The sequence below is a fragment of the Nanorana parkeri genome, unplaced genomic scaffold (assembly GCF_000935625.1).
Source record: "Nanorana parkeri isolate BGI_ZX_2015 unplaced genomic scaffold, ASM93562v1 scaffold1234, whole genome shotgun sequence".
Lineage (NCBI taxonomy): Eukaryota > Metazoa > Chordata > Amphibia > Anura > Dicroglossidae > Nanorana > Nanorana parkeri.
The window spans coordinates 78,114-102,875 of NW_017307502.1; positions in this window are offsets into that span (position 1 = coordinate 78,114).

Below are 24,762 nucleotides of genomic sequence, written 5' to 3' on the forward strand. Positions count from 1 at the left end.
CCACCCGCCCCCCCCCCCCCCCCCCCCCCCCCTTTTTTACACGCTGACAAAATTCAAACAGCAATGTGCTTGACATTTACATTTTTGTTAAATATTTCCCATGGATTCTAATATCTCCTGTCTCATTAAAGTGTCTTGTGCACAAAGCTTTACCAATTACACTGGCACATGGGGTGCTTTGCAACGCATACAGCAGGGGACGGTTTGCCCCAGAGCACATTCTCTTTTGACACAAGCTGAGAGTTAAGTGTGAACTCAGAGCTGTGTTTACCTCTCCTTCCAGAGAAATCTGTCCGCTTTAATTATAGCACACATTGCCAGATGTTATAATCGGAAGGGACAAATGGAAGATGTTGCGGCATCCACATTGTAGTATTAGTGTTGCATAGAAGCAGGCATTTGGTCATCACCCCGCTTGATGTGTCATGTATGGCTACTGGATGTCTATCTGTCTTCACTTATGGACTGGCTGCAGTATTTTTAATGTGTACAAAATGCACAACAATTTTTTTTTTTTTAATTCAGTATTACATTCGGTGCTCGTCGTTGCTATAGGGATGCAGTGACATATGTCCTAAAAATAAAAAGAGAGCAGGGTTATGTTGCAAAATATCTCAACTCAAAGAATTCTGTGCTGAGGGATATATAAAAAGGGAAGCAGCACAAGGTACAAAAGGTTTTTTGCTTGTATTTTTTGTTACCTATCACAGTTATTGCTGAGTCCATCACAGAGTGTGACCTGATTGGGACCGTTGCCTTTGTCCTTGCCCCCCCCCCCAACACTTTAAGCCTCACCTATGAACATACCTTCTAACTTTCTGACATTAGAAAGAGGGAGATCGTCCAGCATTATCAATTTAGGAAATGTACACCTCCTTGGCATGCTCCCAGTTATGCAGTGGGCCATTAAGAGTGTATATGCCAAAAATTAATGTTATTTTTTTTACTGATACATACCGTGTTTCCTTGAAAATAAGACAGTGTCTTATTTATTTTTTTTCACAATAAAACACACTAGGTCTTATTTTCGGGGGATGTCTTACCTGGCTGCAGCTGTCCGCTCTGCCGTCCAGGGAGCCACAAACAGGTGGGCGGGCATGCGGGCGGGGGGGCGTGTCTGGCGGGGGGCGGGAGGGAGCTGCGGCCGGGCTTCACATGACAAATTTTATTACAAGTGCCGCTACCCCGAAGGTAATACCTAGCGCTATCTTCAGGGATGTCTGTAATATAAGACCTACCACCGAAGTAGGTCTTATTTTGGAGGTAGGTCCTATATTACAGAAATCCCCGAAGATAGAGCTAGGTCTTATTTTCGGGGTAGGTCTTATTTTCGGGGAAACACGGTAGTTAGATAGCTACATAGTTACATAGTTAGTCAGGTTGAAAAAAGACACATGTCAATCGAGTTCAACCTATAGAGATATGAAAAAAAAAAGAAGAAAAGCCTAAACCGAACGCTATGCCCCCAATTACCCCCTGTTGATCCAAAGGATACTTTTTGTGCTAATAACAATACAGTATGACACAGTGCATAGCCACAGATAATATTCATACTAATGTGAAATGAGAATCACATAGTTAATTTTCCTTAAGCCATGTATTATAGCAGTTTTATACCTGGTTATTGTACTGCAATCTTGTGGGCATTTTGGTTATTGCACTTTTTCTGTGTTCCCTCCCATTTATTATGTATTTCCCCTTTCTTCAAGAAGTAGACGCTTAGTGTAATGGCTGACTGTAATATGGCCACATACACATATATATAAGGATTGTCCGCAGTGATTATATCTGCTTAGGCATAGAGGTCTCAGCAAGGAATAAATCGCTAATACAACAATCGGGGTCAGAATATTTTTCCTTTTATACTTATTTTTAAAATAGCAAACAAAGATAATTAAGAGAAAAGATAACGGATTTAGTGCAGAAAACTCTTTTGGTACTTAAATAGAACCTTTGCATAGATATTTGTACATCAGGCCAAACAAAAGGGACAACTGATTAGGAAAGAGATTCAGAGGGATTTGGCTCGAAATGAGGGATAGTTGGGAGGTATGCCTATAAATGATAAGCATTAAAGTCTTTGAGGCATTGCAGCAGCAGCCTTGCATTGTTCAGGATACATAAGGGGCATTATCAGGAAAAAGTGGAGCACCAAAAAGATGAATTGTTGTGTTGGCTGAGTTCAAGTTCAGGTTTTGGTGGGAATTGTAACATTTTGGATTTCCTTTCATCTTCTGTGCTGATTACAATGGTCACCAGCACCAACAGAGAAGGTGAATCTCCCCAGTGGTGACAGATAACAATTAAAAAACATAATAGGTGGTTCTAACTTTTACCTACTTCATCCATGACTAAAAAGAAAACAAAAAAATTGACAACCGAAAAACTTTAAGGCTGCATTTCATAGGTGCATAGGAAAACCTGCAAATGCTATGGGGCGGGGGCATGGGAGTAAGACTATTTAATCTTGGAATGCCAGCGTTTTTAAAGTTGTCTCTCAAGTTTGCTTTATTGCTTGGTAAAATTAACTAAATAAGTCTCCTAATGTCCAAAGTTTAAAAAAGGTTCAATTCCATTGGTATAAAAAATAAAGTAACTGGTTTGGCTATTATAGGTATGCGTACAATATTGTATTGATTGCAGTTCATATAACCACCTGTCCATAACATTTTAGCTGTTCTTCCCATGGGTTTCCTTTATTAATAACATTTTACCAATTTTTTATATATAGTGTGCTAAGTTTCATCTAGACAGGAAGCTGTCCTAAGCATATTGTTGACTGACTCTCGGCAACTCAAACATTTTGTCCACGCTTTAAGCATACTGTATGTGCATCTTGTACAAATAAAACTCTCCTCCAAAATAGCCATTTGCAGACCCACATTTTGATTCTCCTTTGATTATCAATTCTGTTCCCTAGTGTGACAGTGATTTGTTCTTAGAGCTCCCATAAGAATAGAACAGCTAATGAATTCAGCTGAATGGAATTGAATTGTATTTTTTAGCCATTCCAGGTGATGTACAGAGACAATGGCAGTCAAATATTCATGAAGAAATGTATAAAAATCAGCTTCTCCGGGAAACTGAGCTTCTACAATCTATCTTTAAATTAAAAAAATTGAATATTTATCTGTCAGGCTGACACAGAGCAGTCCTCCTGTCCCAGTGTCTATTCTCTCAGGTCTACGGCTTGACCATGTCCTATTTCTCAATGGTGCAATCTATCTCCATCCTGTGGAATTCAGCTCGGAAGGATAATTATGCTAATTTATTTGTGGACAAAGTAAAAGGGAAATCGTTAAGGTCAACCTTTAGACCTTGAACTTTCTTTTTCCTCGGTTTTAAATAAGTGTTACATATTAATCAGGCATTCTTCACCCTTCCCAGTTAGAATCATTTACATTATGATTACATGACAAGGATGGCTAGTCAGACCCTCGGATACATTAAAAGTGATAGAAATTCTACCATAGTCTTTCATACTCTTTTGTTCACTGGGGACTTTTGTGCACATGTGGGCTCTGGTGCCTTTTAAAGGATTATTTAAAGGGCCACTAAACATAAATTACAAGGTGCTTTATGCAAAATAATTTTCTGTAACCTTCATGAATAAATATGGAGAAGTTTTAGGAACTCACGAGAACTGAATACATTACAAATGAAGTTGTTAGACAGAGGACTGATATTTTTCACCCCATAGCTGACTTTCTGTCCAGCCATCCACTAAATAATAATGCAAAGTTTTCAATTAGCTGAAAATAGCTGATGAAATTTAACAATATATGACTCTGCCTTTATAAAAGTCAAACACTTTTTTGTTTGCACACATGAGTGGGTTCAATAACCCCTACCTATTTCTGAATATTATTAATGGGTCTTTTACTTCAAAGGGAATCTGTAATTTATATTATTTTGTAAATGTGAATCTACCCTAAGTACCTTTCATACTTGGTCTGGGAGAAAGCCATACAGAGGGAGGTTAAAAAAATAGACGTGTCTCTGCTCTGACTCATTTACTTGTGTATTAAATGCAGCATGATCTATTCAGCTCTGTAAACAGCAGTTTTTTTTCAACAGAGAAGCTAAGTCCCTGATTACAAGCCTGCAGCTGTATGGCATTTACGCTGCCTCTCTGCCCCCCGCAGATAATGTTTTGGTGTTTAATCAAGCTAGTGAAGGAAAACATTCTTCAGACCAGTGTCAGGGATCTGAACACCTCCAGGTGGCGCTGGAGCAGATCAGGCAGTTCCAGTGCTCCCTTGCAGGTGTCTCCAGGCAGCCAGTGGCTGTCAGGGACCTGAGCACCTCCAGGTGGCACTATGACACTTCCAGGGCTCACCTGCAGGTGTCAGCAATTAGGCACCACCTGATGCTGATCTGGGAGGGTATTTAATCCCTCCCTGCAGTGAGCCCGGTGCCACAGTATTGTCGCCATTACCTGCGTCCTGTTTCCTGTGACCTGTTTCCTGTGACCTGTTTCTTGTGACCTGTTTCCTGTGATCTGTTTCCTGCATCCTGGTGCCTCCTTGTACCCTGACCATTAGTCCGTGGCTCCCCTTGTGTTGCCTTGCTCCCCAGGTTCACTTGCCCTGTTACCTTTTGTGTGTGATTATGTTGTTTTGCATTTTAGTTGGCTATTATTACAGTAGTTGCTTGTGGTTACTTGTTTTCAGTGTGTCGAATAAACTATATGCTCATAAGCATTGTCTGGTGTGGTCACACATTTGGTCCTCCCGTATAGATACCTGTACGCGGTGTGGGGACACTCGTGCACGGTATCTTGACAACCAGACTTTCTCCACCAGGGTGCCGTGGCACACTGGTGTACCTCCTGGCATCTTCAGGGGTGCCTCAAAATGTTGTGGTAGTGGGACTGTGATGTGAAGGGGGGAAATTAATACTGATGTGAAAGGGGCTCCTGATGCAAAAGGGAAGACTCTGATAAGAAGGAGGGTCTTCTGATATGAAAGTGGGGCTTCTAATGTGAAGGGGGGCTACTGATGGAAAGGGTGACTCTGATGTGAAGGGGTAAAGGAATCTTGATATGGAGGGTGCGCTTCCATGTGAAGGGGGTAACCCTATAATATCTGAAAGCCTGTTAAGCCTTTTCCCTGCCTTGTGCTGAGTGGCCATATGACCAGAATGTGTGGTCATCATTGAGCTCTGCGTGCCTTTGTTTTAGCTCCAATGGCACGTTAGGATATTCTTTTTCTCTGCTGGTGGAGCAGCTCAATGTAAATGTTTAAATGTTTATGTATAAGCCTGTATGATGTACAGAACAGTTTTGCTTTTTTTGTTTTAGAATGAATGTATTGCTTTTGGTTCCATTTTTAAGTGTTGCGGTGTGCCTCCTGCTTGATAAGAAACCAAGGCACACAGATCTGAAAGTTTATATCATTACATTCAATAGTACAATGTCCATCTATATGTTTCTATGGTTGTCAGGATAGCAGAACACTAAGTCAATAAGTTCTGTAACATGGGGTTTATAACCCTGTGTAAGTTAAGATTCTGGGGACTTGCACCTTACAATCCTGGCAGGGGGAAAAATGAAAATAAGTATGTGAGTCTGTAGAGGGGAGAAATGAACCTGTTGTATGAGCAAAGTGTCTTCATGGACTGTCAGCAGAACATGGCTGGGTCATATTGGGGTACCATATTTCACTGGTATTAAGTACTCAAAATGCAAATTCAGATACCCAATAAGCATTCTTTGGGTGAGGCTGTTACACCCGAAATATTAGCATAATGTATGTAATACTAAGTTAATAATGTAATTGGAGTGCTATACTTGGGGCAGATACGATGCTCTACGTTAATGGTAGGTCTACTTCTACGTTGCCTCAGTATTTCATTTTTTGTTCTCCTTTCATAGCATTTGTAAAGAGTACAGGTTTTGTACATGGAACATTTTATTTTATACTTCTGTCTGTCTCTGTCAAAGTGCTGCTTTATAGCGCATTTGATGTTAAGTCAGCATTGAGTTTGCAATGGCCTTATTGGCACTGGCCAGCCTCAGCTCAGCTGCCCTCTGCGTTAATGAACAAGGAACAGCTGGGTGCCATTGCACGGTCATTCAAGTGGCAGAGATAAAAAGCATCTGGACTGTGGTAATGAACAAAATGCCTAGGAAAGCTCTGACGATGACATTTGATAGTTCGGAGGTAAAAGGCTACAGAGAGTCTACATAACATGGCATGAGTAAAAGAACGTATGGATTACAATACACAAGATTTTGCCTTGTATGAGAAATACATGTAATATTCTGTCAGAAAGGCATCAGATGGGTTCCTGGCTGCTTATACAAGGAAAACTAATAATGTGTTCTGTCAGTATGCATTATGTATTGTAATAAATGTAACTCATGACATCAAAGTTATCGTCACAATATTATTTTTATGTGCTGTCCTACTAGCTGGATTGCTCCTGCACAGTTAAAGGGAATGCATAATACGTTTGTCGATTAAATTATCACAGTTACTTACCTCCCGTGATCCAGTGCTGCCTGCATACCACACAACCTGAGCTATATATGCCTCTGCATTAGCCATAGCCAGTATTAATCTCAGCTATGGATGTTCTGTATCTGCTGTACCAATAACCTGTTGCATTTACAGTCTGAGCCTCTGCTGTGTCTCACACTCCAGTTCCTTGTTTCCTGGCACCTACCCTCCTTCATGTCTACGAGCATTTGTTGAGTGACCTGGGGTAGCCATCAACTAAGCTCAAACTCCCATGAGTTGTTCCCTGATGGAACACCAGCTACCAGTGTAAGACTCAGATAGAGACTCAGTCACATCAGAATCAGAGCAGAATGGAATGGAAATCAATTTTGTGACATCTGTTTCCATTAAGATTGTTTTCCATCCTGTGATAGAGAGAAAACGTAGTTTAATTGACCCATGTTAGGTCTATGGGCAGGAAAATGTAAGCGGACATCCTTATACCTCTGATCCATCACATTTAGGTTTGAAAAAGCAGACCTAAAAAAAGAAAATTGTATGCAAAAAGTCTCACACAAAAAAACTGACATCCGGATCTGATTGGAACAGCTGTGTGAAAGGAGCCTTAGTGTATCCAGGTGAAGTATACTTTGTTTTGTTTAGAACTAACTGTGTCTTCATTTGATGGTATCAAAGACCAAATGGTTCCCACTAATCAACGTCATTAAAGAGTCTTCATTTGATGGTATTCTGGCCCAGAATAGTTAAAAATTATATTTTTTTTAAACTTTAGCAGTATATATCTTGGTCCCACCAACAAAACAACAAAAAAAGCCGCAAATTAATTCTCCTACTTCTGATGTGCACGGGAATATCACATATGTGTGCGTTATTTGTTGTTTGTACCCATATTAGGGCTGAGAAACAATAGTACACACTGCGTACAAACCAATGGCACATAGATGCAGCAGCAGAAAACCCAATTTTTGGAAATGTGCCTGAAGGTGAACTAGCCCTTAAATGCAATACATAATAGTAACAGAAATAACATCATAGGTAGAGCACATGAATGTGAGTGTTGCACCGCATGACTGTGATCCCACAGTTGTGTCTTTTCTATCCTTGACAGGTTTGGTCACAATGAACTGGACTGGGAACCATTAACACTGATTTAGCCACTTTACTGTTTTAGCAGTATCAACTGAAAAGCTAGTATTTACTTAACCACGGTATGTAATAAAAATCTGCCACTGCTCATTTTTTGTTCAGCCCTTCACATTTATAATAACGCAGAGCGTCACCTTGGAGTACGTGCATGAACACTAAACAGTGCGTTAAAAAACAAGAGATAGCAGAAATAAAACAAACTGAACATGATGGACCACCTCTCTCTGTCTTTTAGAACCTTTCTATGCTATTATACAAAAATATTTGTTTCTGTTTCTTTTCCAAAGACAAAGCAATAAAAATCAGCAAAATTAAATGTATTCAGTGACATTGATTATTTCCATGTAAATTGCTTTTTTTTCAAGTGCTTTTGTCATTCAGGCTTGGTGGGGTTGGAATTCTAAAGAAAACAAAAGGTGGCAATTGAAACATAAAAATACTATGACACATTCATGGCTGGTTTTAGACAAAACCTGGGTTTAGCTAGGAATTGCAGAGGGGTTTGCAATCAGATGAAGGCTGGATCATTTTTACAAGCTCAACTGCTACAGTGCAATTCCAACTACTTTACAGTCCTGATGCTTGAGGCACTCTTGGTATTTGTATGGATTTAAGCTGTTTATTTACAATTAAAATAAAACATGATAGCCCTTGTTGTAGGATATACATAGAGGTTCTGTCAGTGTGTGAAAAGAGTAAGGCCTGGTTCACACCTGGTCGTTTTGTAGCGCGTTCGAACGCTCTGCAAAACGCTTAAACACCAAAATCCCATTATTTCCTATGGTTATGGTTCACACCTGGGCGTATTACAGGCCGTATGAACGCGCTACAAAACGCCCTATGCCCAAGGAGCTTCTTTGGGGCGTTTTTGTTGCGCGTTTCCATTGGGATACAGCCAAGTAGCCCTCGGAAGGCTGGGTTCACACCTAGGCGTATCGAATATGCGTGTTTGTCGCGCGATTCGCGGTAAAAAAAACGCGCGTTTCCGAGGGCTACTTGACTGTAACCCAATGGAAACAGGTGTGAACCAGGCCTTAGGATCTGGAATTATTTAAAGAAGAGCTTACAAAAACTTGTCTTTAAAATGTATTTCCACTTTTGTTACCTGTTGGGAGAACACCTAAACCTTACATGTTCCTATTCACATAGCATAAAGTGACACTGAACTCAGGAGTTAAGTCTTAAAAATGCATTCAAGTACCTTACCTTTAAGCAAAATAAAAATAACAGTTTAAAAAAATAATATTATATAAAATAAATATACAAATAATTTAAAAAATATTTAAAGTCCATTGTAAGTTTTAGGAAATAATGTAATGTCTTTTTTCATCCTAGGAAATGATAAATGATGACATACTATAATGGCATCACTATTAAAATATGCAACACCTTGATAACTAAAACTGAAGGAAAAGAAATATAACGGTAACAAGGTACCCCCTTGTAATTTTGTGCTAACAATATTTATAAAAATATCTCTAGAAATATCTCTAGAAATATCTCTAGAAATATCTCTAGAAATATCTCTAGAAACTATGGAAAAAAACGCATTGAATTTGTCAGATCAACAAAAAATTACCAACTGAGAATCTACAACAATGGAGATTTAATATATTGTTTTTGTAGATTTTATCGTTAAGTGACACTAAACTCAGGAGTTAAATCATCAAATACAATCAGGTACCTTAACTATTAACAAAACTGTATCTTATTTGTGTATCACTCAGCTGTCGATCCTCCAATCATCTCTGAATTGGTGCTGACACTGTCCTTCCTTCTGGAGGGTGGCTACTTTAATTTGTGGTCCTTTGACAGTCCTGATGATTTGGGCAAGTATCCTGCCCTGAATACTGTGCACATGCTATGATGATGGCAAATAGAGAGAGAAGACTGGTTACAGACCACTATCCAGAGTGGCGTCAATGGACCAATTGTCACAACTAGAACTGGTGGTGCAGAGGATCGTGGCAACATAAGGAGGTAATAAAAATAAAGGAGCCAAAGATTGTTAACAAGTAGTGGGGTCAATTTAGTTTTTGTGCTTAAATGTGTCCATGGTTGGCTTTAAATATTTCATAACTCTAATGTTTCTTTTTAAAAATCTGTTTCCTTTTAGCTCTTGAACAAACTCTTTCTCTGACTCAGACTTTTTTATTTCTCTTCTCTGTTTTTGGTTCTGCCAAGTGAGCTATTGATTTTCACATCAAATAACCAGCTAAACCTAATAGATTTTGTCTCTTGCATTGAAATACAAGGACCTCACTTGTTGTGATGTTGATTTCCTAATTAATATCCTACAGATTTTCTTGTAATATGCACTAAAAGATAAAGTGAGACAGACATCCTATTAGCACAACACCGTGTCTTTGGAATAACAGGGCAGAGTGAGGTTATAGCGGATACGCTGCATAATCATTTGGATTTATAATACAAAACTAGGTAGTGACAATGGAGAAAAGGGGCTGCTCATAAAACAATGATATAAATGCTACAAAACAACAGCAATAATACCTATGCAAAACTAAAACATACAGTATAACATGGATGTGACCTTGGTAAAACATCAGGGTATATTGTGACTGGAATAGGGAATGGGAAAAAATATCACCAATAGGTGCAAATAGGATAAAGTCCCAAAAGGTGTCGATGGACTCTCCAAAGATCGTATTAGTTCCACACATACACCCCCTTAAGAGTGCGCACTCACCGCAATACAATGGCTGTATATAACAACCAAACAACGCTCACTGATAGACCACGATATTTCAGCGTCTCCTGTAAGGGCTTTCAAAACATGGACGTGCTTGTCAGCGTGGTACATAAGTAGGTGAAGGAAGCGGAGTCAGGAACAGGCCGGGTCATACACTTGTGAGCAGAATGGTACCAGATCAGAAGGCAGAAGAATGGTCAGGGACAAGGCGAAGTCACAAGGCAGGCAGCAAGCAGGCAGAGTCAGGAATCAAGCTGGGTCAAACATGTATCAGGAGCAGAAACACAGATGCAGGTTACAGCTGAAGATCTCTCAGCAAGGTGCAGATGCCATCTTTAAATAGCCCGCCTGGCACCAAGGACGTGCGTGTGCACATTACTTGCGTGTGCGTTATGTTGCGCGTGTACGTGAGCATTATTTTCGTGCATAGTGTGCAGCGATCCAGGCAAAAGCTGCACTATGGGTGCTGACTGATGCACCCTGATACTATGTCTTTGGAGGAACAGTGTATGCCAGCCTATTGTAATATTGCAGCTTAAAGATACTCAAAAGAAACTGAAGCAAGTCCCATGTTAATCATTAGCAACCCCAGATGCAAGTTAAAAGCAGGTTCAAGTAGCTGAAACGCAAGTCAATATAATACAAAAACATTGTGCATTTGACTTTTCACAAGGCAAGTGACACTTGCCCACCAACTACATTTTCAAAAACAACTTTTCGCAAGGGTTTCACTGGTGCTATCATCCCAATCACCACTGTTGCCCTTGACACATGAAGTGCACTCGTTATTGAAGAATATTTGGATCTACAGTTTGATTGTCCCCTCCGCTGGAATATATATGTCAGAGGAGTGGTTGCCCTTTAATATTTGGGAGTGCTAAAGCAACTCTGTTTCCTGCTAAGTAACCAAAAGTTGATATAGGGCTTCACTTTTTATCACAGGAAACTATCCTAATTGGCCAAACATGAATACAGGCAATGTGCACTAGCCTGGAGAATAAGGACCAAATTCCACCCTAGCTCCATATCATAGGTTTAGAGTCAGGTAGTTCTGGAGTAAGAATCACAAAGGATCACCTCATAACACGAAATATATAGGCAAAGGGCACGCCCCAGTGACGACGAGGAATGAATATTTAAGAAATGATTGGTTAAACCTATAAATGATCTTTTCATGAATCATTTTACTTTACATTGGCTTTTCAAAATAAAAGAAACGCAATCATTTAGAGGTTGGAAAGATTTAGTGAAGCATTACACGTTTGTAAATATTAGGTAAATATTATTTATTAACAGAAATACATCAGACCAAAAATTTGGACCACCGAGGAAGAGGCAGGGACAGAGGAATTTGATTCTAAAGGAGGGACACTCCTTCCAAATGAGCGGCAGTTGGGCACTATGTACACAAGTGGGGCGAATATAGAAACTTAAGTTCTTATCTTCTGTTGATACGAAGACCAGTTCAGGCATCTGCCACAGAGAGATCTTGCCAAGAAGGTGTAGATGGAGAATGGCGGAGGTGCATCAACATTTGTCTATGGAATCCCATTATTTGTTGATACACCCCCGAGGAGATACCACCTGTTTTGCTATGTTGGTACATGTGTTATTGGTATTTAGCTTGTGCTTGTTAAATAATAATAGTCTGTTAAACTTTACATTATTGCTTAGTTTTATCATAAACAATGCAAGGTATTTCAGCTGTTCTGCTAGCTGCAAGTTTTTGGTTAACTTGCTAGTAACAATACCCATGTTTGATTCCTGTTCATCTGTGTAAACACTAAAAAATTTCCCATGAACATGTCATAGGTCTTTTTCAGTCTGCATGTTTAGACCATCTTGCATTTCCCTTGCTGGTTCATAGTGAGAAGTTCTGCTGGTCTCCTACTTTGAGTTCATGTCTGGGAAAGCTATGTAAACCTGCATTTGAGAGTTGCCTGAGGGAAGACCTCATAGTATTTGTTCCCAGGCCCCTGTACCTATGACCTATGTTCCATTTCTGATACTGGTTTACATCATCTGCCTGTTTTTTAACAATCTTTGTTATCCTCCTCCCCTGACCTTTTGACTGTTTCTCTGCAATTCTTGTTAAATGTCTGCCCTAATCTTTTGCCTGCTTGACTCTGCCTGACGATTTTGTACCATACTTTGTGTCTGCCTGTGGTCAGCTGTTGCCATTCCAAGTACAGGTGAAACTCGAATAATTAGAATTTCGTGCAAAGTTCATTTATTTCACTAATGCAACTTAAAAGGTGAAACTAATATATGAGATAGACTCATTACATGCAAAGCAAGATAGTTCAAGCAGTGATTTGTCATAATTGTGATGATTATGGCTTACAGCTCATGAAAACCCCAAGAACCCAAAATCCACAACCTCAAAAAAGTAGATTATTACATGCAAACAATAAAACAAGGATTGTACATAGAACAGTATCGGACCACTGAAAAGTACAAGCATGCATATGTACTCAGTACTTGGTTTGGGCACCTTTTGCAGCACTTACTGCAATTACTTTTGCACGATATTCTAATTATTCAAGTTTCACCTGTATAACCAAGGGCTGCTAAATGAGAGCCATCTGCTGCCATCATCCTTTGCACGGGGGTCTGGTGAACACCGAGCAGTTCCTTAGACCCTGTACCTCAGCCATCTTTAGGACCTACATTCACCTGATGACACAGAGGGTCCAGTACCTCCATGAAACCTTTATAGTGAAAAAGAGAAGATCACTTTCTGTTTCCTGTAAGCAAGATTGGAGGATGGTTCAGCACACCCAACTGTATGACCTGTTCGAGCATTCAGTGTCTCCGTCTTGAGCTCAAGCCTCTTTGAGCATACTCTGTCTCAAGCATACTCAAGCATACTCTCTGCTCCCCTTCTCAGTGTCACCCCTTCCTCTAAAAGGGTAAAGTCCATGAACCCATTGCACTTGAAACCCCTGTTACAAAGATAATGAGGGTGGGTACTGCAGCTGTCGACGGTTGGCAATCGTGGTCAATATTAAACAAAATATATAGACACCGGCACTCCAATAGCAAGTCAAATACGTCTGTTTATTGACGTATCAGCAGCATAACGTGATACACAGAGTTGCGTTGTACACAGCTGCATGGAGCCCATCGTTAATAAACTATGTGTTAAAATTGCCCTTTTACCAGAGCGTATATGTTGCAGTCCAGCTGGCCATGTAAAATTTTTATTTTGGCCATGTAAAAAACATCCTCTATGCTTGTGAAGTCTATTCGGCACCATAACACACAGCTGTGTGATTCTAGCACATCCATAGTATTATACTGTCATTCCCCATGCCTCCAAAGCCTTACTAAGAAGAACATTTACGCCAGAGTACTATAAAACACTAAGCTCATTACTAATGGCATTTTACAATGAAGCAAACACTTTGTTACAAATCAGCTGTTTATGGGGCAGGCACATTTTTAAAGTTACTTTTTGCAATTCATAAACTGCTGCATATCCTCAAAGTGCTATTTTCTTGGGGGGGGGGGGCATAGATTCCCATTACACACAAACGCCAAGACTTGAACAAGTGAGCTTGAAGACTTTAAAAGACACCAATTAATACCGTTATCTGTCATTAAAAATATTGAATGTCTTTTAAATGCAATTCCACATTACCATAGCAAGCCTCCCAGGAAAGTAGAGCCCTTATCTCCTGCACAGTGTATTATTGCTATGAATAATGGAACCTCAGCTGGGAAATGGGGGGGGGGTGGATTGCATAGGAAAAGAAGGCCCCTATTCTGTTTTTGTTGTGCTCTTATCATCTTTTATTTACTTACTATACTTCTGTGTTTCTTTCCTCCTGCAATGATGTCCTCTGTGCCCTGATGTGATCTTGTTACCAACTGCACTCTACTTCCTGGCTCCCACACTACCAGTCAGGTCTCGTGTTATAATGCATGCCATAACGCTCATTAAAATACACATTATTGTGATTCACAACATTACACTGTGCTCATCTGTTACATTGTGTTGCCATTCATTGTGATTGCCCCCCAACACACATCTACAGTGCACTGCAATATATCTGTGATATAGCACATCACAGTGCATAGCCGCAAGTCATGGGATTTACTTCCTCAATGCAGTGACCTGTGAATATGGACTTCCTTATGTGGTTATGTTCAGAAAAGCCTGCGGTCCAGACTACAACGCCCACAATGTAACATCATCATTGCTTGTTGGAAGCAATGCATGATGGGATATGTAGTCTTGAGAAATGGAGATTGCATTACATCAAGCAGCAGGGAAAGAGACACAAAGCAGACTGGGAATTCAGGAGGCTGATGAAAGTGATGGGCAGACGGAAGGCAGAACTCACTACATAAAAGTGATTTTTCCAGGTGAGCTTTGATTGTATTATGAAAAACAACTCCACTATGTATTCCTATTACAATGCTAATGTTATAACAGGAGAGTATTTACTGGGACTTTAGAGCCCCTTTAAAGGATTCTGTACTGGCAATCCAAGTTCCCCGGTAAGAGCACGTGCTGTGACCCTCACAAGTGGATCCCATTGTCACTGTTATATTTTTAACATTTTCTCATTGAAATATTGCAAAATGAAGAGTAGGATGGAGACGATGGCAGGGAGATCTTCTGGAATCCCCAAGAGACATAAGAAGCCAGTAGATGACTCAGCTTTCCACGCTGAAACTTTAATAACAATCACTTGTTGAGTAACTGGCTATTTAAAGCAGAACTCTGGGAAAACATTTTCTAATCTTAACTGTTGCAGTGCAGGGGTAGCCCCACCACAAGGGTTAAGTGCTCATTTTTGTCTAGGTTCAAAAATAACAAAGTTATACTCAACCGATCCTCTGAGCCAGATGGCTTTTGGACCAATCCCTGGAGCCTCTTTCCCCCTCCACTGCAGTGGTCTAAGGTCCTGTGAGTCATCACGTTCTATACACAGTGACTAGGACATAAGGATGACGAGGGACATTGATGTAGCGAAGGAGGACAAAGGCAGAGGGAACAGGTCTAAGAGCTAGCCGATTCCGAGAATTGGATGAATCTAGAGAAAAATGCGCACTTAACCCTTGCAGTGCTGGGGTAGCTCCACTGCAAGGGTTAAGAATTTTCTTCTCCAGAGTTCTGCTTTAAAGAAACACTGTCATTTTTGCCTATGCAAGGTCTGTGTAAAATTCACCGTCCACCCCACCCTCTGATGCACCACTACTCAACTCTCCAGCATTCTTCCACATGGCCCTTCCTTCTTTGCATCGGGAAGCATGTCACCTTTTCCCATTATACAGTGCTTAGACCTAGTCACCATAGAAGGTGAGTATAAAGTGGCAGTTTGCCCTGATGAGCAAAGTGACAGGGGGTTGATTTACTAAAGACAAAAGGGCTGTTCACTTTGCCAAGGAATTTTCCCTTAGCTTAGTGAATGAGGTGAAGCTCTGATGACTTCCAATCATAAATACTGTTTTTGTTTATCATTCACAAGATAAACAGCCGGTACATACAGCTCCGTGCTGCATGCACGGCCTTATCAGGCAGCTCCCGGAAAGGACATGTGCTGCGTGTAATTAGTACGCAGCCCCTGTCCTTCTCTATGGGACTACGCGGCCGTACGCCACCCTACGCTCAACTCAAGTGCAGGTCCGTACAGGTGTGGGTGTCCCGGCTCGGATTAATCACAGGCAGCACCTGCCCTTCAGGGGAGCTGCCCAATACGGCTTTGCACGGAGCTGTACGTGCCGGTCGTTTCTCGTGTGAATGAGGCATTATATTCCTTCTATGTGATTGGGTATTCCTTGCAATGTGAGTCTTCGCCACATTCACTAATCTACAGGAAAAATTCCTTAAAAAGTAAAAATTCTCCTCCAACGTGAACAACCTATTTTCCTTTAGCAAAACATCAAGAAAAACGAATGAGAAAATGTAGAAAGAGAAGGCAGAAAGATGGAGTTTTTACTGCCACTGCTCAAAGACCATTTAGGGGCCGGAACAGCTCATCTGATCTGTTGTCAAGTTCTCAGTCTCAAGATGGACTTTCTTCCAGAATCACATAATGTGTTTTATGACCTCGACCAGCGTTGTCTCTTTGTCTCTGCTCTTCTACAGGATATAATGTACAATCAGTATGCAAAGTCAAGGAGCCCCTGGAGTCCTTAACTCAACTCTTATTTCATCCGTGGTTGGGGGAAATGCCCACTGGACAAGTTTAGAATCTCTTCAATATAACTGTAGATTCTAGGTAATTTAAATCTTCCTCGCCTTAATTGCTCCATTAAAGCCCATGCTATTGCAGAATGTTACCTTGTTGCTGTATCATGTGGTTAATTAGAGGGGATATAAATGGAACCCTGTGAAGGACCTGACAATCCAGCAGCTTCCTAATTAAACTATTTGATGCCCCTCTCTCTGAGAATTTGTCAGGGTAATTTAGAAAGTAATAGGTGACTGTTGTTAGTGGAGAATTGCAGCAGGGACGTGAGCAGGTAGTCCTAATGGGTCTCCTTAATGCCTTTAAACTACCATCAACAAAACTTTCTTAGTTAAAAGACACAAACCCGCAATTTGCTTGACTTTTGACACCAGCTTAATGCGGATAGATATCTTACGGCTGTGCTTATGCTTAACTTAGCATCAAATGTGGGATTTGGTTGTTCTCAACCTTTTTTAATGCCAAATTATATTAATAACAAATGTTCTCTCGTGTCCTGTATATGAGTGTTTCTCAACGTCACTTTTTGGTAGCAACTGAAAAACAGAACATATTTTTCTAACTTCATTACAAAAATAGCTGTATAAATCAATAAATGTGTAAGGGGTTTTTGATGCAGTTGGCTGTCCTGGAACAATTTTAGAAAATCTTTATTTTTCTTTTAGTCTGGTTAGTCTGACAGTAAAAAGTCAGTGCATTTAAAAGGAAAGGGGATTGTACAATTTGGTTTTAATTATAATGGTTAGGGCTGATAAATACATTTTTAAAAATGCATCTACTGTAAAAAATAAAAAAAAAGATATAAAACATAGGTTAAGAAACGTAAAGAAATATACATTTATGAACATAAATGTATGACCCAAAGCCTTAGGACCCCTTTAAAAACTGTTTTTTTTAAAACCCCCAAAAGTATAAACTTAAAGTGACACTAAACTCAGGTCTTAAATCTTTTTTAAAAAATGCATTCAAGTACCTTAATTAGGGATGCACCAATACCAGTATTTCAGTATTAAGTATGAGTACCGATTTTTTTTTTTGGTACTCACTGATACCGAGTACTGATACTGGTGCTGGAAGCCCTGATTATCAGGAAGTTGGGCGGCGGATTATGACCCATCGCCTGGCTTCCTGATTGCCTGGGAAGCCGGTGTTCTATCGAAACACTGGCTTCACTTGCTGAGGCTGCCTGGCTTCCTGACCAATCAGGAAGGTAGGCGGTAGGTCACTAGGTGCCGTCCGGCTTCCTGATTGGTCATAAAGCCAGGCTGCCTAGCAACAACCAAAGCTGGCTTCCTAGCCAATCAGGAAGCCGGGTGGCACCAATCAGGAAGCTGGGAGACCAGTCATGACGTGCCGCCCGGCTTCCTGATTGGTTAGGAAGCCAAGCTGCCTACCACCAAGTGAAGCTGGCTTCCTAACCAATCAGGAAGCCGGGAGGCGGGTCATATCCAAGTACTATTATCGGTATTGGTGCTTCCTTAACCTTAACTATTCATAAAAATGTATCTTATTTGTGTTTCACTCGGCTGTAGATCCTCAAATCTCTGAATTGGTGCTGACACTGTCCTCCCTTCTGGAGGGTGGCTACTTTTGTTCCCCATGGTCCCTGTGTGTGTTGTAAAGTAGCCACAGCTCAAAATCCATTACTTTTTAGACTGAAGTGCCTTGATATTTTTTAAAGGGTGCCATGATGTAAATGGTTGAGAGATGATGGTCTACTTGACCATTGTTACAGACGGACAGGATAGATGATGGGGAATCTAAACATATGCAGTTGTCTCTGGAACAGGAATAGAGGGGAAATCTTCCGATGGGACTCCTGATCCAATGATAACTGTCTAAGAGGGTATTTCCCTCACGTTAAAAATATGTCCTTCCTGTGAGTCTAAAAAACAGGAAAAGATGTTTCCCCTTGGAGAGATTTCCTTGCAGCCTATATTGTGTCTCCCGGACAAGAATCAAAGAGACACAGCAAAATAAAATAAAAAGAAAACCGACAGGAGTTTTACCCTTTCCCACTCTATCCGAACCTAAAAAATACAGATTTAGTATTTAATTCCTAAGTGATGAATAAAAAAATAGCTTTAAACATTTAATTAAATTTAGTTAGATACCATTTTGACTCTGAACTGCAGTTGTTCATTCGCAACTCATTAGGAGTCTGTACTGGCAATCCCAACATCTCAAAGACACGGCAAACATGCCCTTTCCTGAAATGAAATGAATGCTCACGTTCACTGTTATCTTCCAAAATTGTGGTAACCTATTCATACCTATGAGGAAATACAGAAGGAGCTTTGCACCTGAAACAAGTGGTCTGCTTAGTTGTATTGTGGGATATGGTGGGGGTGCACCTGTGCTTCAGTTTTATGAACAGCTTGGTACCAAAAATGGACAGTTCCTCCTAATGAAGAACAGTTGAGAGCTATGTATGTGGGATGGGAATACACATACAGTAATAATAACCCTTCCCCATTTTTCTGCAAAAGTGTTTGTTTGTTTTTGCAGGCCATGCCCCAGCTGGAGAAATTTCCCAGCACTTTCCCCAGTGGCATCACTAGACCCAGGTATTGGGGGCACCTGCTCTGGATCTCCAGCCCAGTGCATTGGATCTAGCAGGACCACAAAAATGGCAAGTCACTTTGACTATCAGACTGACTTTCTATGTAGAATGCACCAGGCACAGTGAAATCCATCCTAACGTTGCCTGCAAATTTCTGTCTGTCACTCTGCTAGGGAATTAAGAGCCATGAGGAAGCAGCATTGGACCTGTGCAGCATTTCTGAGGTAAGTAAACATAAAGGTTTCTGCTTACCACTGACATAAGGGGAACAAAAAGCACTAAGCACCGGTGAGGCATACTAGTAAGCACCAATGAGGCCCGCTGAGAACCAACGGGGGCACACTGACCACCAATGTAAGAGGACCCACTGACCACCAATGTAAAAGGGACACCTACTCCCTATTACTGCACTCTGCAAACTGAGATAAGCAATTACATAGCCCTATTCCTTGAACTCTCACTGTGACACTGGACACACTATGTTGTGCATTATTTAGTCCTGACTGGTGCACTGCATATCCTACAAATGCGGCTGCTGCTTTATAAAAAATGTTGTATGATACATAGTTCTGATCCATGCATGCTGAATGCTACATAACCTGCCAAGTGCACTTTTTATGCTGTGTTGTACATTACATGGTCCTGAACACTGCACTTCATACCCTAAATTTTATGAGACATGGCCCTGACCTCTGCAATCTATATCCTACATTTCCCTGACCTCTGCACTCTATAGCCTACATAGTCCTGATATCTGCACTCTATATCCTACATGGTCCTGAACTCTGCACTTTATACCCTAAATTGTATGAGGAATGGTCCAGACCGCGGCGCTGCACTCTATATCCTACATAGTCTTGACCTCTGCACTTTAGATCCTACATAGTCCTGACCACTGCACTCTATATCCCACATAGTCCTGACCTCTGCACTTTAGATCCTACATAGTCCTGACCACTGCACTCTATATCCCACATAGTCCTGACCTCTGCACTTTAGATCCTACATAGTCCTGACCACTGCACTCTATATCCCACATAGTCCCGACCGCTGCACTCTATATCCTACATAGTTTTGGCTGCTGCACTCCCTATGCTATGTTACACAGTCCTGTCTTCTACATCCCATATGTTATGCTGCATGTTATACAGTCCTGACCACTGAACTCTATATGCAATATCTCATGTTACATAGTGATGACTGCTGCACTGAATATGTTGTGTTGTACATTAAATAGTCCTGATCACTGTACTACATATGCGTTGTTACATCTACTTGTTAGCAATCCAGACTGCTACACTATATATGCTACATAGTCCTGACTGCTGCACTGTATACCCTAAATAGCCCTGAACTCTACACTCTATATGCTATGTTGTATGTTACACGGTCCTGATCACTGCACTTCATACGCGTTGCTACTGTCCGATGCATCCTAAAAGCCATGTCCACTGCATTTTATACTCTATGCTGTACATTACATAGTTATGATCTCTTCACTCTATACACTATGGGGGTTATTCACAAAGCTGCCGAAGGGAGCCGAGTAAATAATCCAGCCGAAGTGAAGTAAGCCGAACTACGTTCAGCTATTCACTTCTGGCTTGTACACCTGATTTCAGCCATAAATTGGCTGAAATCAGCCGTACATTAGCGGCCTTCAGCTGCGCTTCGGTCAGCCGAACATAGTGCTCCATAGACTTACCTTGTGTCTCTCCTCGTCTCCCGGCCTAACATCTGAACTGCGCCTGACCCAAGATCCGAAACTCTTCAGATGTTCGGACGGGAGCGCGCGGCGAAGACACAGGTAAGTGTAAACCTATTAGAAAAGGGTTATTTTTGTTTGTGTTTAACGTTTTTGCATATATCTACTGCTTGCTATCAGTAGATATATGCAAACAAACCTGAGGGTTTAATAACCCTTTAACAGCCATTTGTTCAGCAGATGAATATTTTTAAAGCCTGAATGTAGCCAAACATTTTATATTTATTTAAACCTATATCTCAGTGCAGGATATTGTGGTAACAAGTTTTAGCCTCTTTCAAGTTTTCATCGATTTTTGTAATATCTCGGTATCTGTTAATATCCTGATTCATACGGTGTCACCAAGAAATTAAATGAGGGGCAATTTATTTAATGGTGACACAGACATCAATTATATTACCCGGCAGAGACTCTAATCCCTCTCCGCTTTTTCCAAAACTAAAAAAAAAAGAAATAATAAATAATTTGGCTGAAGATGGCTTTTTAATATTTTTTTCTGATACCTGATAAATGTGTTCAATACACCAAAGCTACTCGTCTAACCAATAAAGAGAGAAACATACACAATTGTATTTAATTAAATATCTTGAAACATAACAAGCCGCGCCCCCCCCAAAAAAACAGGTTAATTTCCACAGGAGGAAATTGGAGCGTTCATCTGTGTAAAACTCGCTGATTGCAGCTGGTTATTAACATTAGAAAGTAATTTTGTTGGATTGCTGCCCTACCTCCAGACTGACGGCTCACAAATTGCTCTCTGCGGCAGGCGTGAACTTTGGACGGAGTGGAAGGGTCTTTTAAGTTTACCGAGAGGTATTTCTTTTTTTTTTTACCTTGTGCCAAAGATAACAATCTTCTCCACCTATTAAATATGCCAGGGAGTAATTACTTCAACAGTAAACAATTCAAAGTCTAATCAAAGCGAGTAAGAAGCAAATTAATGTGTCCGCAGCGTGGAATACTCTGATGCTCAGCAGTAATTAAACCTGAGAACAGGACCGGCGGATGAAAGAAAAGAACAGTGACCCCCCTGCTTAACCTCATGCTGGCAGCATGTCTGTAGGACTTAGTCTAATGCCTGGTTTATTAAATCTATATTACTATGTGTATATGACATATATTGTATGTGTGTATGATAATACGTTATCCCATAAAGGACAACTCCAGCCAAAGCAGAAAACCATTTTATCTATTACAGGTATTTATATAGCAATGTCAATTTATTCAGAACTTGGAGTTCAGTCCCTGCCCACAAGGAGCTTACAATCTAAGGTCCCTAGCTCATATTCACACTATGGCCCAGGTTGACAGTCCTGCTGTCCAAGGGTGGTTATGTTGCTCCTTCATAGATACCGTGGAGAAGTGAGGGTAGCCACCCTAAGACAGGAAGTGTGTTACCAGCCAGATCACCAGGTGAAAATAAAGGCAATTAAAGAAAATAATAGAAAACGAATGCAGCAAACACATCTAAGGAATGGTGAGATGTAATATATAATATTTTTGTTCTTGGGTTCAGATACACTTTAATTTAAGACTCTTTATAATTAACCACTTGCTGACCGGGGTGTTTATACCCCCTTCCTGACCAGGCCATTTTTCAGTGTTCAGCGCTGCAGTACTTTGACTGACATTTATTCCGTCATGCAACGCTGTACTGAAATACATTTTATACCATTTTTTGGGGACAGATATAGCTTTCTTCTGGTGGTATTTAATCACCACTACGGGTTTTTTATTTTTTTACTGTATAATAAAAAAAGTACCGAAATTTTTGAAAAAAAACCTGTTCTCTCTACGTTCACGGGTTTTGGTGAAAGAAAAGGTGGCAACCCTAGCTATAACATATGATAGCCAATTTTCAGTGACAGGTCCTCTTTATGGAGACATCAGGGGTCCGTAAGACCCCTAATGTCACCTAGGGACCCTCAGAGAAGCTGATGAAGCAGAGACCTGCTTCACCAGCTTCTCTCCGGTTTCTGTACCGGAGAGTGACACTGAATACAGGAAGTGATGTAATACACATCACTGCCTGCATTCAGAAGAGGAGAGGAGATCAAAAGGAGCTCGAGTACTGAGCTCCGTTTGATCTCCGGCCGCAGAGCTGCTGTGCTGGTCCCGTGTTTACACGGGGAACAGCGGAGCCGTGGATCACCAGGAGCGGCGGTGACGGAGGGGGGGCCGCACACCCGACCAGATATTACAAGCGATCGGGCATCTCTACAGACGCCCAAACGCTTGTATGTAAACAGCCATCGCTGGCTCTTTACATTCAAAGCCGGTATCCCGCTCGTGCCCACCACCTAGCGGCGGGCACGAGCGGAACGGGATAGGACGTCTAAAGATGCCAACCCGCCCTCAAGAAGCTGCTGTCCGGCCGTTTAATTACAACGGCCGGACAGCAGGTAGTTAAAGCAGAACTATACTCACCTCCTCTCCACAGATGCAACCAGGGCTGTCCCTATAATGAGGCTCGTTAGGGGGGCGGTAGAGGGGCGGCCACAGCATGCCAGGATGCTTCGATCTTTTCGCTAACTGATGCTCTGTCTGCTTTTTCCGGCTTCCCACCCAGCTCACTAACGTCATTGGTTGGCAGGGAGCTGAGCGGGACACTCTGGCAGGCGCCCCGCCGAGCTCCAGGCAACCAGTTACGTCAGTGAGCTGGGCGGGACTGGACAGAGAACCACTGACAGGCATGACTCTAACACAGTCGCCCGTCGCTCCGCATCCGCCAGCCCACTCACCCTAAAAGCACTGTTAGCAGCCAAACCCACCCACCCCCAAGCACTGTCAAAAGCAACCACCAATTGCCCCCCTCCCAACACACACACACCGATCTACAGCCTCATATAGAGTAGGAACTGCCCTGGATGCAACGTCCGTGAGCTCCCTCGCCTGAACCAACATTCTCACCCAATCTTCAGATCTTTGGCCATATTTATATGTCATGCTGGGACGATTTAACCCCCACACATGGGCATGTACATTGTCAATAAGAAGGTGAACAGGCAGGTAAGAGTCCTTTATTGCAGAAGAGACCTGGTAAGTCTCTTCTGCAAATCAAAGGCTTACTTAAACACCCCCATTAAACATGTCATAGAAATACACAGTGTATAGGACGTGAGTACACCGAGGGACATAACATTGCTGCATCAGAGGAGACAGGCAGGAAGAAGCGATGTAACAGTCGGCTGTCTCGGAGGATCGGGAGAGTAGTATAACTTTGTTATTGTTGACTCTTGTCAGAAATGACCACTTAACCCTTGCAGTGTGGGGGTAGGGTTAATAACATTTAACATTTAACTGGAGTACTACTTTTCCGTTCCACTTTAATACAATAGCTGAAATATGTAAGAGCAGGCAGGTGCAGTAGAAGTTTGAGGGTCACATCAACAATTGCGCCAAGGTAAACAATGCAGACATAACTCGAAATCTGCGCTATTAATACATTATCATTTTCCTTGACGAACATTTAATGACGTGAATAGAATAGAATGGGGAAACCTTGATTTTACATCATTTACATAAAGTGTAACCATGTTGCTTTCCCCTGAATCCTCTGCACACACAATAAGCTTTTATAAGCCTGCATTGTGTTGTTTACAATATGTACAATTAATCTTGGCGGAGAAATATTAGTGTGCTTTGTTGGCTCAGGAAAACAACGGTTGTTCCATTCACAAATAGGAAAAAATTACTAAATCTGATGTTCTCGTAGAAGAACGCAGTTTAAAGCCATCAGAAGTTTCCTTACAAATCAGACCTGTGCAGATGACAGTTTAAGTTCCAGCAATTTCGTTCCCTGGTGTTATATTTAGTTCAATCTGACTTTATTCAAGTTTCAATCACATTTGAAAAAGGTGAAAACACAGGTTCACGGAGACAGAAAGGGATAATACAACATTACAAGGTGG